This window comes from Callospermophilus lateralis, chromosome 2 (assembly GCF_048772815.1).
Source record: "Callospermophilus lateralis isolate mCalLat2 chromosome 2, mCalLat2.hap1, whole genome shotgun sequence".
In the NCBI taxonomy this organism is placed as follows: Eukaryota; Metazoa; Chordata; class Mammalia; order Rodentia; family Sciuridae; genus Callospermophilus; species Callospermophilus lateralis.
The window spans coordinates 35,495,026-35,512,245 of record NC_135306.1 but is presented as its reverse complement, the minus strand read 5'-3'; positions in this window follow the sequence as shown (position 1 = coordinate 35,512,245).

Sequence of the window (17,220 nt, the reverse complement as noted above, 5' to 3'; positions counted from 1 at the left end):
GCCCGCGTGGCTAAGAGCCGGGTGGGGTAACCCTTCGCAGAGCGGGCGGGCCGCCAGGAGTGCCGGGATGGTGGGAGCTGTCTGCCGGCCGGGCAGGGACCCTTCTCGACGAGCAGGGCCGCTGGGGGCGCTTGTAAAGCCGGGCGGCTGCCGCCGCGTGTCTAAGACCCAGGCGGGCGGGGTGGCTGTTTGCAGGGCAAGAGCGGGACCGGCAGGGTAGCCGGGATGGCGGAAACTGTCTGTTGGCCGGGCAGGGACCCTTCTCGCCAAGCAGGGTTGCCGGGGGCGCTTGTAAAGCCGGGCGGCTGCAGCCTCGTGGCTAAGAACCAAGCGGGCGGGGTGGCTGTTTGCAGAACGAGAGCGGAATGGCGGGAGCTGTCTGCCGGCAGGGCGGGGACCCTTCTCGCAGAGCAGGGCCGCCGGGGGCGCTTGTAAAGCCGGGTGGCTGCCGCCGCGTGTCTAAGACCCAGGCGGGCGGGGTGGCTGTTTGCAGGGCAAGAGCGGGACCGGCAGGGTAGCCGGGATGGCGGAAACTGTCTGTTGGCCGGGCAGGGACCCTACTCGCCGAGCAGGGTCGCCGGGGGCGCTTGTAAAGCCGGGCGGCTGCAGCCTCCTGGCTAAGAACCAAGCGGGTGGGGTGGCTGTTTGCAGAACAAGAGCGGAATGGCGGGAGCTGTCTGCCGGCAGGGCGGGGACCCTTCTCGCCGAGCAGGGTCGCCGGGGGCGCTTGTAAAGCCGGGCGGCTGCAGCCTGGTGGCTAAGAACCAAGCGGGCGGGGTGGCTGCTTGCAGAACAAGAGCGGAATGGCGGGAGCTGTCTGCCGGCAGGGCGGGGACCCTTCTCGCCGAGCAGGGTCGCCGGGGGCGCTTGTAAAGCCGGGCGGCTGCAGCCTGGTGGCTAAGAACCAAGCGGGCGGGGTGGCTGCTTGCAGAACAAGAGCGGAATGGCGGGAGCTGTCTGCCGGCAGGGCGGGGACCCTTCTCGCCGAGCAGGGTCGCCGGGGGCGCTTGTAAAGCCGGGCGGCTGCAGCCTGGTGGCTAAGAACCAAGCGGGCGGGGTGGCTGCTTGCAGAACAAGAGCGGAATGGCGGGAGCTGTCTGCCGGCAGGGCGGGGACCCTTCTCGCCGAGCAGGGTCGCCGGGGGCGCTTGTAAAGCCGGGCGGCTGCAGCCTCCTGGCTAAGAACCAAGCGGGCGGGCTAGCTGTTTGCAGAACAAGAGCGGAATGGCGGGAGCTGTCTGCCGGCAGGGCGGGGACCCTTCTCGCCGAGCAGGGTCGCCGGGGGCGCTTGTAAAGCCGGGCGGCTGCAGCCTCGTGGCTAAGAACCAAGCGGGCGGGGTGGCTGCTTGCAGAACAAGAGCGGAATGGCGGGAGCTGTCTGCCGGCAGGGCGGGGACCCTTCTCGCCGAGCAGGGTCGCCGGGGGCGCTTGTAAAGCCGGGCGGCTGCAGCCTCGTGGCTAAGAACCAAGCGGGCGGGATAGCTGCTTGCAGAACAAGAGCGGAATGGCGGGAGCTGTCTGCCGGCAGGGCGGGGACCCTTCTCGCCGAGCAGGGCCGCTGGGGGTGCTTGTAAAGCCGGGTGTCTGCAGCGGCGTGGCTAAGAACCAGCCGGGTGGGGTGGCTGTTCGCCGGGCGAAAGCAGGGCCGCCAGGGTAGCCGGGATGGCGGGCGCTGTCTGCTGGCTGGGCGGGGACCCTTCTGCCGCGCTGCTCTGGGCCGCCTGCCGCTTGCAGAAGCGGCGGGTGGCCGCGGGATTGGACTCTGAGCCCGCGCTGCCAGTCAAGTTTCACTTGTTTGGGGCAAACTGTCACGTCTAATAAACTTACTAATTCTCGGCAGGTCTCCTTTCAACGGAATTTTGCTAGAAGATCCTCAGTAGGTAGAATGTAGCTGTTTTAATTGGTGTTTCTGATCCCGTTAATGTGGAGATATTGAAAGTGCAGCTTCCTCGCCGGCCGCCATGTTGGATCCTCCTGTTTTTTTTTTTGGTGTGTGTGTGTGTATGTGTGTGTGTGCGATTCTGGGGATTAAACCCAGAGGTGTTTTACCATTGAGCTACATCCCAGACCTTTCTGTTTTTTATTTTGAGAGAGGATCTCACTGCACTGAGTTGCTTAGGGTTCTGCTAAATTGCTGAGGCTAGCCTAGAAATTGTTGTCCTCCTTCTTCAATCTCTAGAACTGTTGGGATTACAGGCATGCGCCACTGCACCCAGTGAAAACAGAGTTTTAATGACTAGGTATTGAGCTGCAGAAGGGAGATAATAATCAACAGTGTCAAATACAAATGAGAAAATGACCTGGCAGTGGCATATGCCTGTAATCCTGGTGACGTGAGAGCTGAGGCAGGAGAATCCCAAATTTGAGGCCAGCCTGAGCAACTTAAGGAAACTCTGTTTCGAAACAAAAAAATAAAAAAGGGCTGGGGTTTAGCTCAGTGATTGAGCACTTGCCTATTATGTGTGAGTTCCAGGATTCAATCCCTAGTATTACACACAAAAGAAAAAAGAAAGTGACTTAAATCCTACAGAATTTGGCAATTACCAGTAAGAATTCACTCGTTTTTTGGTACTGGGAATTGAATCCAAGGGCACTTTACCACGGAGCTACATCCCCAGTCCTTCATATTTTACTTTGAGACATTGTCTTGCTAAGTTGCTGAGGGTCTCACTAAGTTGCTGAGGCTGGCCTCAAACCTGCCATCCTCCTGCCTCAGTCTTCTAAGTCACTGGGCTTATAGGCATGCATCACAGTGCCCAGATTATTAACCTACTTATAGTAAGAGTACTCAAGTTTTGCTGTGGAAGAGATACCCATGGGTTCAAGTGAAGCCGATGTATTTCCATGTGGGTTAAATAACCTAATTCCCCTTCCCAGCTCTCTTCTCCTTGGCTTGCCTCACCTATACTCACTTTCTCAACCACCTTACAGCAGCAGTGACAAGGTGACATATGCCACCTTTTTTACTTTCTCCCAATGATTAAAACTGGAGCATTCATTTTGGGAGAAAGTAAAAAAGATCAAGAGGATCACAGCTATACCAGCCCTAAAGCCTTGAGCCACTGGATCAACATCAGGTGCTATATGACTCTAGACTTTTTATGATATGAGAAAGGATAAAAGTTTATTTAGGTAACATTTCTGGAGATTAGCAAGGGTAAAGGCCTGTCACTGGTCTGATGACAATTCTTGATGTAAATTCTGTCCTTGTAGCTGAATTAATCTCTATTACAAAAGATTAGGACTTATGGTGATGCTGACATTGTCTACAACTCCAGAGGTGGATATTGTGGCTCAGGCTTAAGCTGATTGATATAGAACATTTCCTTGACAATGGAGAATTATTCAGAAATGGGTATGAGAGCCAAGTCAGGACACTTAGAGCCAAAGAAAATTAGTTTCCAGGACATTTGTATGAACTATGCCCTGGAAAGAGAAGCAGACATCTTTTTAACTGTAGTAATTAAGCAAACAAAGATGTGTGGATGGAGTTTTGGTAGCCTCTTGCCTCCATTAGGGGGAGAATCTGTCTGGGGCTCAAGTCAACATGGAAAAAGTTGAACCCAGAGATGAAGAAAAACTGGTTCTGATGACATAGCTTGAGAGTCATTCAAGCTTTATCTGGAGTCAGCCCTTACCCCTGGAGTTTTCAACATGTGAGTCAATAAATTTCCTCTTTATTTAAGCCAATTAGGCTTGGGTTTTTTGTAACATGAAACAAGAATCTGTAGCAGATTGTATTTTCCAAACATAGCTCTATCAATATATTTATTCAGTTCTTCATGCTCTTCTTGCAATGTGACTAAAACTCCTTCCACTGAGAGATGGAGGTCTATGTTCCTCTTCAGTCTGGGTGGGGCTTGTAACTGCTGTCACTAAAGGAGGTCAGCACTGTCATGCTATGTGATTTCTGAGCCTAACACATAAAAAGTGTTACAGGGCTGGGGATGTGGCTCAAGCGGTAGCGCACTCGCCTGGCATGCATGTGGCCTGGGTTCGATCCTCAGCACCACATACAAACAAAGATGTTGTGTCCACCGAAAACTAAAAAATAAATATTAAAATCCTCTCTCTCTCTCTTTAAAAAAAAAAAAAAAGTGTTATAGGTTTCTCTCTCTCTCTTTTGGTACCAGGGATTGAAACCAGGGGTGCTCTAACACTAAGCCACATCCCCAGCCCTTTTTTAAAAAATAACTTTATTTTATTTATTTATTTTTTGGGTGGTGCTAAGAATTGAACTCAGTGCCTCACACATGCTAGGCAACCACTCTACTACGGAGCCACAACCCAGCCTGAAGCCTCCCCACTTTTCAAAACAAATTTATTTAGAGACAGGGTCTTGCTGATTTTTTTAGGGTCTCACTAAATTGTTGAGGCTAGTTTTGAACTCAGGATCCTCCTGCCTTAGCCTCCTAAGCTGCAGGGATTACAGTTGTGCATCACCACACCCATCCCACATTTTAATCTCTTGATATTTCCTTTTGAAACCCAGTTGCTATACTGAGAGGGAAACATAACCACTTGGGGAAAGCATGTGTAGGTGTTCTAGCCAATAACCTCAGCTAAGGTCTGAGCTAGCTATCAGCCAGAATCAATCACCAGATGTGAGTGAATGAGACTTCAGATGATTCAACCCTGAAGTTTTCAAGACTTCAGCTGAGACCCAGACATCATGGAGCAGAGACAAGCCATTCTGGCTGTACCCTGTTGGATATTCCAACCCACAGAAATTGTGAAAGATAATGAATGCTTGTCATTATTTCACTGCAGCTAAGTTTTGGGGGTAATTTGTTCCGCAGCAATAGATAAACTAATACAGAGCCTTAATTAATAGAATTGATGTTCCATGTGAGAGTATTTTAAGAAGAATAGTAGAATGGGAAATAATATTGCAGAGTAGAAGGAGAGGATGGGAAATGAGAAAAATGAAGCCAGAAAGTAAAATACTCTAGAAAATTTCCATGAAAGTTTCTTCCTAGTATTAAAAAAGGACTAAAAAAAATGAATCCAAAGTACACAGCAGCCATTCATGCTTCTGCTGATCATCAGAGGAGTAAAGGTTATGAGTTTGACAGAATGAAGAAAGAAAAGCTTCGGGAAATAGATTTTGTGAATTCCTCTGATCACAAAAGGCATTAAGCAGAAATCAAAGGGGAATCAGTGAAACCCTTGAGAAGGCATTTATCTGAGAAGCATTCTCTGTTCAAAATCTGCAGGTTCATTGCCTCTGATAAAGATCAGCCTGTTTAGTCCGGCTTTGAGGGGTCTCCTTGCCATTTCTGTTTCCTAGTCCTCTCCTTCATATTTTTGCCACCCCTAGACATTCCCTCATGGGATGGGAGCTCTGGAACAGCAACAATGGTGACAGTGCTCTTCAGGGCCTGTATGCATTCTCACTCAGCCAAAGTAGAGAAGCCTCCTGGAGAGAGGCATCAATGGGGAGGCTCTAGGGCCTTGTGATGGTTAATCTTGGTTGTCAATTTGACTGCTTGACTGAATTGAGCTGCCTAGAAAATTTATAAAACATACTATGGGGCGTAAGATGTCAGAGACAAATGGCATGTGAATCAGTCAACTGAGAAATGTGGATCAAACAAACAAAAAAAATGTGGGAAGCTCACACCTGCCCACTGGATTCTTCTTGGTCTTGATTTCCGCCCCGGCCCCCCTTTTATTTTTTGTACCGGGGATTGAATCCAGGGGAGCTTAACCACTGAGCTACATCCCCAGCCCTTTTTAATTTTTATTTTGAGACAAAGTCTTGTTAATTACCCAGGCTGGCCTTGATATCCTGCCTCAGCCTCATGAAATACTGGAATTACAGGCACGTACCACTGCACGCAGCTCCGCATAATGTTTTTGAGATTCATCTATGCTTTTATGTGCAATAAATATTTGTTTCTTTCTTACTTTCTATTTTTTGATACCAGGGATTGAACCCAGAGGCACTTAACCACTGAGCCATTTTCCTAGCCCTTTTTTATTTTTAATTTTGATACTGTGTCTTGCTAAGTAGGGCCTTATTAAATTGCTGAGGCTGGCCTTGAACTTGTGATCTTCCTACCTCAGTCTCCTGAGCCTCTAGGGTTACAGGCATGTGCCACCATGCCCAGCTATTTGTTTCTTTTTATTGCTGAGTAGTATTCCTTTGTTTATAAAACTATTTGCTTATCCATTCTACTGTTGATGGGCATTGGATTTGTTTCAAGTTTAGAATTACTATGAATAAAGCTATATGAACATTCTTTTTTAAAAAAAGTTTTTGTAGTTGTAGATGGACAGCATGCCTTTATTTTATTTGTTTTTATGAGGTGCTAAGGATCAAACCCAGTGCCTCACACATGCTAGGCAAGCGCTCTGCCACTGAACTACATACCAGCCCCTATATGAACATATGAACATTCTTAAACAATGGTAATGGAAGTATGTCTTTACTAGAAGTAGAATTGGTGGATCATTGAATAAGTACATGTTTAACAGTGCAAGAAACTGCTATAAACAGTGTATCTAAGTAGTTGTGTCATTTCTTGCTTTCATCAACAGTGTATGAGAGTTCCAGGTGCTCTACCCTTACCAATGTTTGTTAGTTTTCTGGTATTGTCAGTGGGTGTGAAGTCATATCTCATGATTTTAATATGCATTTCCCTGAGATATTGAGAACCTTTTCTCAAGATATTTATTCATATATATTATTTTATGAACTATCTGTCTTTTTCTTGGGTAGTATTGGGGATTGAACCCAGGACCTCATATGTGCCAGGCAAGCACTCTACCACTGAGCTACATTTCCAGCCCACATTCACTTATTTATTTTGAGTCAGGGTTTTACTAAGTTGCCCAGATTGGCCTAGCACTTGTGATCCTCCTGTTTCAGCCTCCTGAATAACTGGGATTATAGGTAAGTGCCACTGCGCCTGACTGTCTTGCTATGTTTAAAACTGACTTACCTACAGACTTCTTTGTTTCAGAAGTTACAGAAAGACTTCAGAAGTCCACCTGGAATTCATCTGGTTCTGGCACATGGGTCAAGACAAAAAGAAAGACCAGGTGCCTATAATACAAGGGACCTGAACTTTCTTAGGGGTTAGACTATAGAAGATTATGAAAGAGTTGCAAGTTGTGTTTTTCTTGTTTTTTGTTTGTTTGTTTTGTTTTGTTTTGGCATTGAACATGATACAGTGCACCTGGACAAAGAGCAGAAATCCTGACTATTATAACGTAGTAGTAGTTGGTAATCTTGTATGCAAATTAGAAAATTCTGGCCCTCAGAATATGATTTAATTGGCAGAAGTACAGTCTGGGCATTTGGAGGTCTAAAAACTTTCTAGATGATTCTAATATGTAGCCAAGGTGGAGAATCACTGACTTAAAGAATAGACATTCTCTCATTACTAAGCATCTGCTATGCTGTTTTGCTAAGCCATCAAGCTAATTTAAACAGAATATTAGAGTTTTTTTTACATAAATAAATTGGAGGAGTTGGGGATTTTTAATTTTTTTATCAACTTCAAATATCAAACAGTAAAAATATGAATCATGATCTGTTACTTTTCTGTCTCCATAATTCTCTCAAGGCTTCAAAAGGTATAACAATCATATTTTAAATAAGTAGGATTTAGCACTCATAATTCTCTCTAGACATATTCACCTAGCAGTTAAAATTAAATAGAAAAATTAGATAGAAAAGTCTTTAATTTTCCTTCTCCCCCGACAATATTGGGTCTCACTGTGTTGCCTAGGCTGTTCAAAAAAAACATTTTTATTTTGTATAACACTGATATGGAGACATCCCATGTATTTGTAGCTATGTCAAGTTCCATCCCAAGGAACACCAGCTTTTAAATTTGGAAAAGGTTGTGGAGAAATTATGATGTAGGGCAAAAGTCAACAAACTATGGATAGTAGACCAAATCTTTCCTGTGGGCCAAATCCAGTCTGCTACCTGTTTAAAACCTGTGAGATGAGAATAGATTTTACAATTTTAAATTGTTGAAAAATTTAAAATTGGGATAATAATTACATGAAAATCAAATTTCAGGTCTTTTAAGTAATTTTTTTTTTACTTCGTATCTTTTATTAACTCATACATATTATTTTTTAAAAATATTTTTTAGTTGTAGTTGGACATAATACCTTTATTTCACTTATTTATTTTTATGTGGTGCTGAGGATTGAACCCAGGATCTCGAACGTGCAAGGTGAGGGCTCTACCTCTGAGCCACAACCCCAGGCCTCATACATATTATTTATCTTCTGGTTTGTTGAAGCAGTAAGTCAGACAACACTTGCCACAATAATGTCTGTCAAAGCGACTGGCCGTAAAAACTCCACAGACATGTTTTTTCATTTACTTATTATTTATGACCACTTTTGTAGTGTAATAGTGGAACTGAGTAGTTGTAATAGAAATTGTATGGGCCACAAAACCAGAAATATTTACTTTCTGACTTTATGGAAAAGGTTTGTTGATACTTGGTTTAGATAAAGAGTCTCTGAATGGAGAAGGGGAAGAATTAAAAAATTGAGGCACATGTAGATATTATGGCTCTTTCACAAAGAATGAGCCCTGTGCTCCCTACTTTCTCACTATCCTAGGATCTGGGGGAGAAGGCATAGATAGTAATAAAGAATAGAACTTCCAGGGCTGGGGTGTTGCTCAGTGGCAGATCATGTATATAGTAAGCATGAAACCCTGGGTTCAAGTTCTCCAATATCAAACCCTGCCTTCCACCCAGAAACCAAAACAAACAAATAAACAAAAAACCCTTCCAATTTGTTTGGGTAACCTGAATATAGAGGGGTGATCCTCTTTCTGATTAAAGGAGTGTATCTACATGGGTGGTCTGGTACAAAGTACAGCCATGGGAGTGATCAGAAGAATTTCATAAGGCTGAACAAATGGACTTGGCAGCTTTTCTCCAGAATTCTTTTTGTAGCCCTGGTTCTTCCAACTGGAATGGATGTGTTGGCATGGAGTCCAGTCTTGGCATGAAAACCACTGTGGATCATGTGCCTTTAAGTTGAAGTTTGCATGAGTATCCTGATTATTAAAAGTCATTCAGTTGTTGAAGGTTGTCTAATTGCAAAGTTCACTCAGTCCTTGCTTTGCAGCCTATTTGTCAAATTTTTCGGGATGATGAAGAATAGGTAGTTGAAATTTGATGTTTAAATTTTTATAATGTGTTGAAAAGTTTGTTTGTATAAAACGAGAATCTTGGTCGGATCTACATTAAGAGAAATTTCCCAAAGAAGAACTATAATATTTTTTAGTTATTGATGGACCTTATTTAATTTATTTATTTATATGTAGTGCTGAGAATCAAACCCAGGGCCTCACACATATGAAATAAGAGATCTACCACTGAGCCACAAACCCAGGCCAGGAATTATAATTTTTTTAAATAAAAAAATAATAGTACTTTAGCTTTCTTGTAGGGGAAATACCTTGAGCCATTTGAAGAATAGTAATTTCTTCAAACCATCCCAAAACTAGTGGGTTAAAAAAAAAGTATATTATTTTCATGATCCTGTGGATCAGAAATTAAGTCCATGTGTTGTGCTTCTGTTTCACATGACAATGGCTGATATCACCATTTACCAGCTTGCTCAGTTCCAGAAATCTTTTTTTTTTTTTTTTTGTACCAGAGATTGAACAAGGGTATTTAACCACTGAGCCACATCCCCAACCCTTTTTAGGGTTTTTAAAAACTTTTTTTTATAGTTGTAGATGGACAGCATGCCTTTGTATATTTAATTTGTATGCAGTGTTAAGGATTGAACCCAGTGCCTCACACATGCTACGCAAGTGCTCTGCCACTGAGCTACAGCCCCAGCCCTTAAATTTTTTATTTTGAGACAGGTATGTTGCTAAGTTGCTTAGGGCCTCACTAAGTTGCTGAGGCTGGCTTTGAACTTGTGAACCTCCTGCCTCAGCCTCGCTCTGCTGGGATGGCAGGCATACACCGCTGTTCCAGTCCTGGTTATTTAGCTTCATGTCTGGGTCATGTTAGTTGTAAAGTTTCAAGATCCTGTAAGTGAATTAATTCAAGGGTTGAGATGATCATCTTCTGAGTGAGGTAAGATTTAAGATCCAGATCTGCCTTACTTTCCCAGCAGAATGTCAGTAGAATTCAGAGGGGAGTAAAAGTGACCAAGGCCTAATGAGACATATTATAAGAAATGGTTACAGACATATAAAAGACTAAAACTGAATTCTATAAAAACAAGCCACAGATGCCTGGGACACATTTCAACTTCTAGCAATATGGTGTAGTGATAGAGAATGGGATTTGGAGCTAAAAGTCCTCATTTTGACTTCTGGCTTTTGTACTTAAAAGGTATGGAATCAAAGTCAAGTGTAGCTGGGCATAGTGGTGCGTGCCTGTAACCCCAGCAGCTCCTGAGGCTGATACAGGAGGATTGTGAGTTCAAAGCCAGCCTCAGCAATGGTGAGGTGCTAAGCAACTCAGTGAGACCCTGTTACTAAATAAAATACAAAATAGGGCCTGGGATGTGGTTCAGTGGTCAAATGCCCCTGAGTTCAATCCCCAGTACCAGGCGTGGCACACGCCTATAATGCCATCTACACAGGAGGCTGAGGCAGGAGGATTTCAAATTTGAGCAACCTTAGCAATCCTGTCAAGGAAGAAAGAAAGAAGAGTTGGGGTTGTAGCTCAGTGGCAGAGTGCCTTCCTAATAAACTAAAGGCCGTGGATTCAATTCTCAGAACTGCAAATAAATAAATAAAATATAATTTAAAAAAGAGGTATGTGGTCTTTGAGTCATTTGATCTCCCTAGACTTCAGTTTACTCTCCTTGAAATCTATAACAGAGGATACTTTGGAGGCTTTTTGTAAAGATTAAATATGTTGATATGTGCTGTATTTTAAACCACAACACACTGCAATTATGATACAAATATTGACAAGAAAACTAGAAATATTTGCTATCTGGGCAGACTCTAACTCATCCCAACCAATTTTTTAAAAAACATGTTTTCAGTTATACATGAGCACAATATCTTTATTTGGTTTATTTATTTGTATGTGGTGCTGAGGATCAAACCCAGTGCCTCACATATGTGAGGCAAGTGCTCTGTCACTGAGCCACAACCCCAGCACCCAAACAATATTTGATGAGCATTTTTTTAATGCAATATTTTTTTAAAAGAGAGAGAGAATTTTTTAAATATTTATTTATTTTAGTTTTCGGTGGACACAATATCTTTATTTTTTAATTTTATGTGATGCTGAGGATCAAACCCAGCGCCCCGTGCATGCCAGGTGAGCACGCTACCACTTGAGCCACATCCCCAGCCCTTTATGAAATATTTACTGTATAAACTCAATTTTTAGAAATATTTTTTTAGTTGTAGATAGGCAATATTTTTATTTATTTATTTTTATGTGGTGCTGAGATTTGAATCCAGTGCCTCACACATGCCAGGCAAGTGATCTACCACCGAGCTACAACCCCAGTCCCAACAAATTCAATTTTATTGTTATAATTTTTAGGACTTTTACTTTTTTATTGTGCCAATTTCAAACATGCACAAAAGTGGAAAGAATATGTTGGTACTTTCAAACCTCAGTGTGCCTATAGGTCACTCAGGGATCTTGTTAAAATGCAAATTCTGATTCAGCAGGCCTGAAGAGGGGCTTGGAATACTGCATTTCTCACAAGCTCCCAGATGATACTCAGGCTGTTGGTGTGCTGATAATGAAAGGCAAGGATATGATAGAGTTCCAAGTACCATAATTCAGCTTTGAGAATTATTAACTCTTGACCAGTTTTGTTTCTGTCTCCTTTTTTTTTTTTTTTTTTTTTTGTACTGGGGTTTGATCTCAGGGGCACTCAACCACTGAGCCACATCCCCAGACCTTTTTTTAATTTTTATTTAGAGACAGGATCTCACCGAGTTACAGAGGGCCTCGCTAAGTTGCTGAGGCTGGCTTTGAACTTGTAATCCTCCTGCCTCAGCCCCCCCAGCCTCTGGAATTACAGATGTGCACCATCACACGCAGCTTCTGTCTCCTTTCTTTTTTTTTTTTTTGGGGGGGGGGGATTGAAAGCAGGGGTCCAGCAATTTAACACTGGGCTACATCCCCAGATCTTTTTTAAATATTCCTTGTTTTGAGATAAGGTCTTGCTGAGTGGCTGAAGTTTGCACTGAGGCTGAATTGCTAACGTTGTTCTAGAACTTGGGATCCTCCTGCTTCATCCTTCCCAGTCACTGGCATTGTAAGTGTGGACCACTATGCCTGACTGGTTTCTACCTTCTTATCTCTTTTCTTTCTTTTCAGGTTATTTTGAAGTGAGTCTCAGACTTTCTATCATTATCTGTATTTCATTATCTATCTTTTTTTAACTATCTTTTATGTGTGTGTATATATATATATATATATATATATACATACATATTTGGGAGGAAGAGGGAGGAGGCACTGCTACATTTCAATCCCTTTTATTGTTAATGTTGAGTCAAGATCTTGATAAGTTGCTTAGGGCCTCGATAAACTTCTGAGGCTGACCTTGAAGTTGGAATCCTCCTGCTTCAGCCTTCAGCGTTCCTGGGATTAAAGGCATGCCCACTAATACCTGTTACCCATAATCTTTTTAAAGGATTCATCTCTCCAAGTAGTAGAATCTGTGATTGTGGTATGCTGCCACCAAGTGGTAAAAGTATGCCACAGCCACAGGTTTAAGTAGCAAGACAGGAAAACTGCTGTGAGATCCCAGAGAATAGGACTTGTCTTCGGTCATTGAACCTACGCTAAATAGCTTCAGTTCTTAAATATGATACTTCAAAGCTACTCTTTCATTTAAAAAAGTTTTTTGGTAGTTGTAAACGGACAAAATGCTTTTATTTGTTTATTTTTATGTGGTGCTGAGGATTAAACACAGCACCCAACACAAGTGAGGCAAGAGCTCTGCCACTGAGCTACAGTCCTAAACCTCTTTCATTTTTTATTTTTTGTTGTACTGGGGATTGAATCCAGGAATGATTTACTACTGAGCCACATCCCTGTTCCAGAAGCTGAATTTTCACATACATACAAGTTATTTATATATTTATATTTATTGTGGTGCTGAGGATTAAATACAGTGCCCCCCAAGTGGTAGGCAAACACTGAATCACTGAGCTACAAACCCAGTCCCCAAGTTATATTTCTTAAAGTTTATTGGGCTCCTCCTGTGTACCAAGTTGGGATCAGCCTCCCAGAAACAGTCTCTGGCTCCCAAATGTTGTCAGGAGAGCAACATTTGGCCGACCAGTAATAAACCTGGGTGGTACTTACTTGCCTGCTGCAAGGGTATCTAAAGTTGTATGGTCAGAGAGATGAAATATGCTTTGTTCTGGGACTCACAACTCAGGCTTTGTGGATTCAGAAGGCCCCAGTTTTTAGGATGCTCACAGTAGTCACTAAACTTCAGTTCATTTCATGAGTGTATCCTTCAAGGGACATTCACTTCATTTTGGGTGCAATGGTGCATGCCTGTAATCCCAGTTACTGGGGAGGACTGAATGTTGAAGTCAGCCTCAGCAATATAGTGAGAACCTATCTCAAAATAAAAAATAAAAAGGCCTGGGGATGAAGCTCAGTGGAAGAGTGCCCCTGGGTTCAGTTCCCAATTCCACAGGAAAAAAGAAAAAAGAATTCACTTTTTATATATTACAGACAAGCATATTGGTTTTTTCCTCCATGTAAATTACACAATATTACAGATATTCTATGATTTGCATTTTCCCAATTCATTTAATGATATTACCTAATACTTTTTTTTTTTTTTTTTTTTGGTGCTTTATCACTGAGCTACATCCCTAGTCCTTTTTATTTTTTATTTTGAGACAGAGGCTTCCTAAGTTGCTGAGACTGGTCTTGAACTTTTGATCCTCCTATCTCAGCTTCTGGAGTGACTGGAATTACAGGCCTGTGCCACCACACCTGGCTGCCTAATACTTTCATAGCATATGGCAGGTACTAGTGTAAACACTTTGATTTCAGAGCTATGCAGTAACTCATTTTATCCTCACAACAACCCTTTATGGTTTGAACCAGGAAACGCCAATGCAGATGCCAGTCTTTTTTTTTTTTTTTAAATTGGGGATTGAACTCAGGGGTGCTTTACCATTGAATTACATCCCTAAACCTTTTTATATTTTATTTTGAGGTATAGTCTTGATAAGTTACCTAGGACCTCAGTAAGTTGCTGGGTCTCATTAACTCGCTGAGGCTGGCCTTGAACTTGTGATCCTTCTGCCTCAGTCCCTGGGTCACTGGGATTACAGGTATGTGCCACTAAACCTGGCTATCAAACTCTTTGATATTTGGCAATTTGTTAGTAAAACATGGTATCTTATCAAAGTTTCAGTTTGTATTTCTTTTATTATGGGTGAAGCTGAACATCTTTTCATATCTTTGAGTCATTTTTTTCTCATCTGATTGTATCTTTTACTTATAGTAATTTTGGGTTAGTTTTCTTATGGATTTAGCTTTCTTATTGATTTGTAGAATCTATATATTAAAGAAACTAGCCCATTATTGATTATAGTGATAAATATTTCCCAGTTTGTTTGCTTTTTGAATTTATTTTGATTTTTACCATATTGACTTTTTAAAAAATATTAATTTAGTTGTAGATGGACACACACTATCTTTATTTATTTTTATGTGGTGCTAAGGATTGAACACAGTGTCTCACACATGCAAGACAAGCACTTTACCACCAAGCTGCAGCCTCAGCCCCAGCATGTTGATTTTTTTGTATATATTTTTAGTTGTTGATGGACCTTTATTTTTTTTATTTGTTTTTGTAGGATGCTGAGGATTGAACTCAGCCCCCATGTTGCTTTTTTTATAACTTTATTTTACTTATTTATATTTTTATGAGGTTGGTGTTGAGGATCAAAACTAGTGTGTCACATGTGCTAGGCAAGTGCTCTACCACTGAGCCACAACCCCAGCCCCATGTTTATGTTTTCACATTTTTATATAGTTTATTATTTTTAGATGTAAAAATTAGTTTACAAAATGAAGGTGAGAGTTGGGGATATAGCTTGCGGTAAAGCACTTGCCTAGCACATATAAGGCTCTGGATTTGATCCCCAGCAACCTTCATCCCAAAGAACCTAAAAACTTGCACACAAAAGTTCATAGCAGATTTATTAGTAATATCCCCAAACTAGAATCATTTCATGTCATTCAACGGTTATGGTTAAACAAACTGTGGCACATATACATCCCGTAGTGTATATTCTGCAATACAAAGGAATGAACAATTTGGACACACAACAACCTGGATGAATTTCAAAGGAGTTATGCTGAGTAAGTAAAAAGCCAATTCCAAAAGATTAGATCTGTAAACCCTATTTATAAATCAGGCACAGTGGCGGAACATGTCTGTAATACCAGCAACTCAAGAGGCTGAGGCAGGATGATTGCAAGCTCAAAGCCAGCTCCGGCAATTTAGAGAGGTCCTAAGCAAATTATCTAGACAGTGACTCGAAATAAAAAAATAAAAAGAACTGGGAATGTGGCTCAGTGATTAAGCACACCTGAGTTAAATCCCTGGTTCAAAAAAAAAAATTAAATTACAAAAACTTAGGTGTACACAATATCTTTTTGTTTTATTTTTATGTGGTGTTGAGGATCAAACCCAGAGTCTCATGCATGCTAGGCAAGTACTCTACCATTGAGCCACAACCCCAGCCCTACAAAACCTTTCTGATATTACAAAACTTTAGAAATAGTGGTTGCTAAAAGTTAGGATATAAGGTGGGGATCAGGGTAAGTTCGGAATAGGTATGGCTATAAAAAGTGTTGATGGAACTTTTCATTGTTTTGACTATGGTAGAGAATATATGAATTTACACAGGTGATAAAATTATATAGAATTTAAGGAACTCAAAGGCTTCAAACACAAAGTAATAATAAGGAGATAGAAATGTTATTAACCTTGATTTGATCAGCACACATTGTATACATGTATTCAAATATTACGTTTTTATTTTCCCTAAATATGGCCAATTGTTTTAACCAAAAATTTATTTTAAAAAGTTTAAAGAGATGGAAATGCCAAGTATCCTGATTTGATCTTTTTTTTTTTTTTTTTTAAATATTTTTTAGTTGCCAATAGATTTTTTTACTTTGTTTATTTATATGTGGTGCTGAGGATCAAACCCAGGGCCTCACACATGCCAGGCATGTGCTCTACCACTGAGCCACAACCCCAGTCCCTTCTGATTTGATCTTAACATATTGTGTACATGTGTAGAATTATCACAATGTACCCTATAAATGTCTACAGTAAAAATAATAACACAAGTTTTTAAAAAGGTAAAAAAGATGGCACAATATAAAGATGAAAAATATATAGAATTCATTGCATACATATATAAATGAGTATCACTAGGAAAACCTGAATAAAATTTTGGATTATTTAATGAATGTCAATAATCTCTGACTTTTTTTCCTAATTTTTTGTGATGCTGGGGATTGAACCTAGAGCCTATACATATGAGGCAAGCACTCTACCAACTCAGCTATATTCCCAGCCCAATATTCTGATTGTAATATTGTATCATAATTTTGCAAAATGTTACCAGTGGGGGAAACTGAACCAAGCATACAAGGAATCTCTGATTATTTCATACTATTGAATGTGTATTATTTCTTCTTCTCCTCCTCCCTCCTCCCTCCTCCTCCTCCTCCTCCTCCTCCTCCTCCTCCTCCTTCTTATTCTTTTGTGTTAGAGATCAAACCCAGGGCCTAATGCATGCTATAGGTGAGTGTTCTCCTTCTCACCTACATCCTCACCCTTTTTTATCCTCCTACCTCAGCCTTCCGAGTAGCTTGGATTATAGGAGTTCACTACCATACTTCCTTCTTATACATTTTCTTAACAAAAATGGGGTTGTGCTATTTATTATCTTGGTAGCTTATTTTGTTGGCTTAAAAAACAGATATGCTGGGGGCTGGGGTTGTGGCTCAGTGGTAGAGTGCTTGCCTAGCATGTGTGAGGCACTGGGTTCAATCCTCAGCACCACATAAAAAACTAAATAAACAAAATAAAGATATTGTGCCCGTCTACAACTAAAAATATTTTTAAAAACCCAGATATGCTTCTGTGGTATTTAGGGTTATTAGATATAGTAAATAAAAATATAGGATGACCAGTTAAACTCAAATTTTGGATAAATAATGAGCAATTTTTTAGTTTA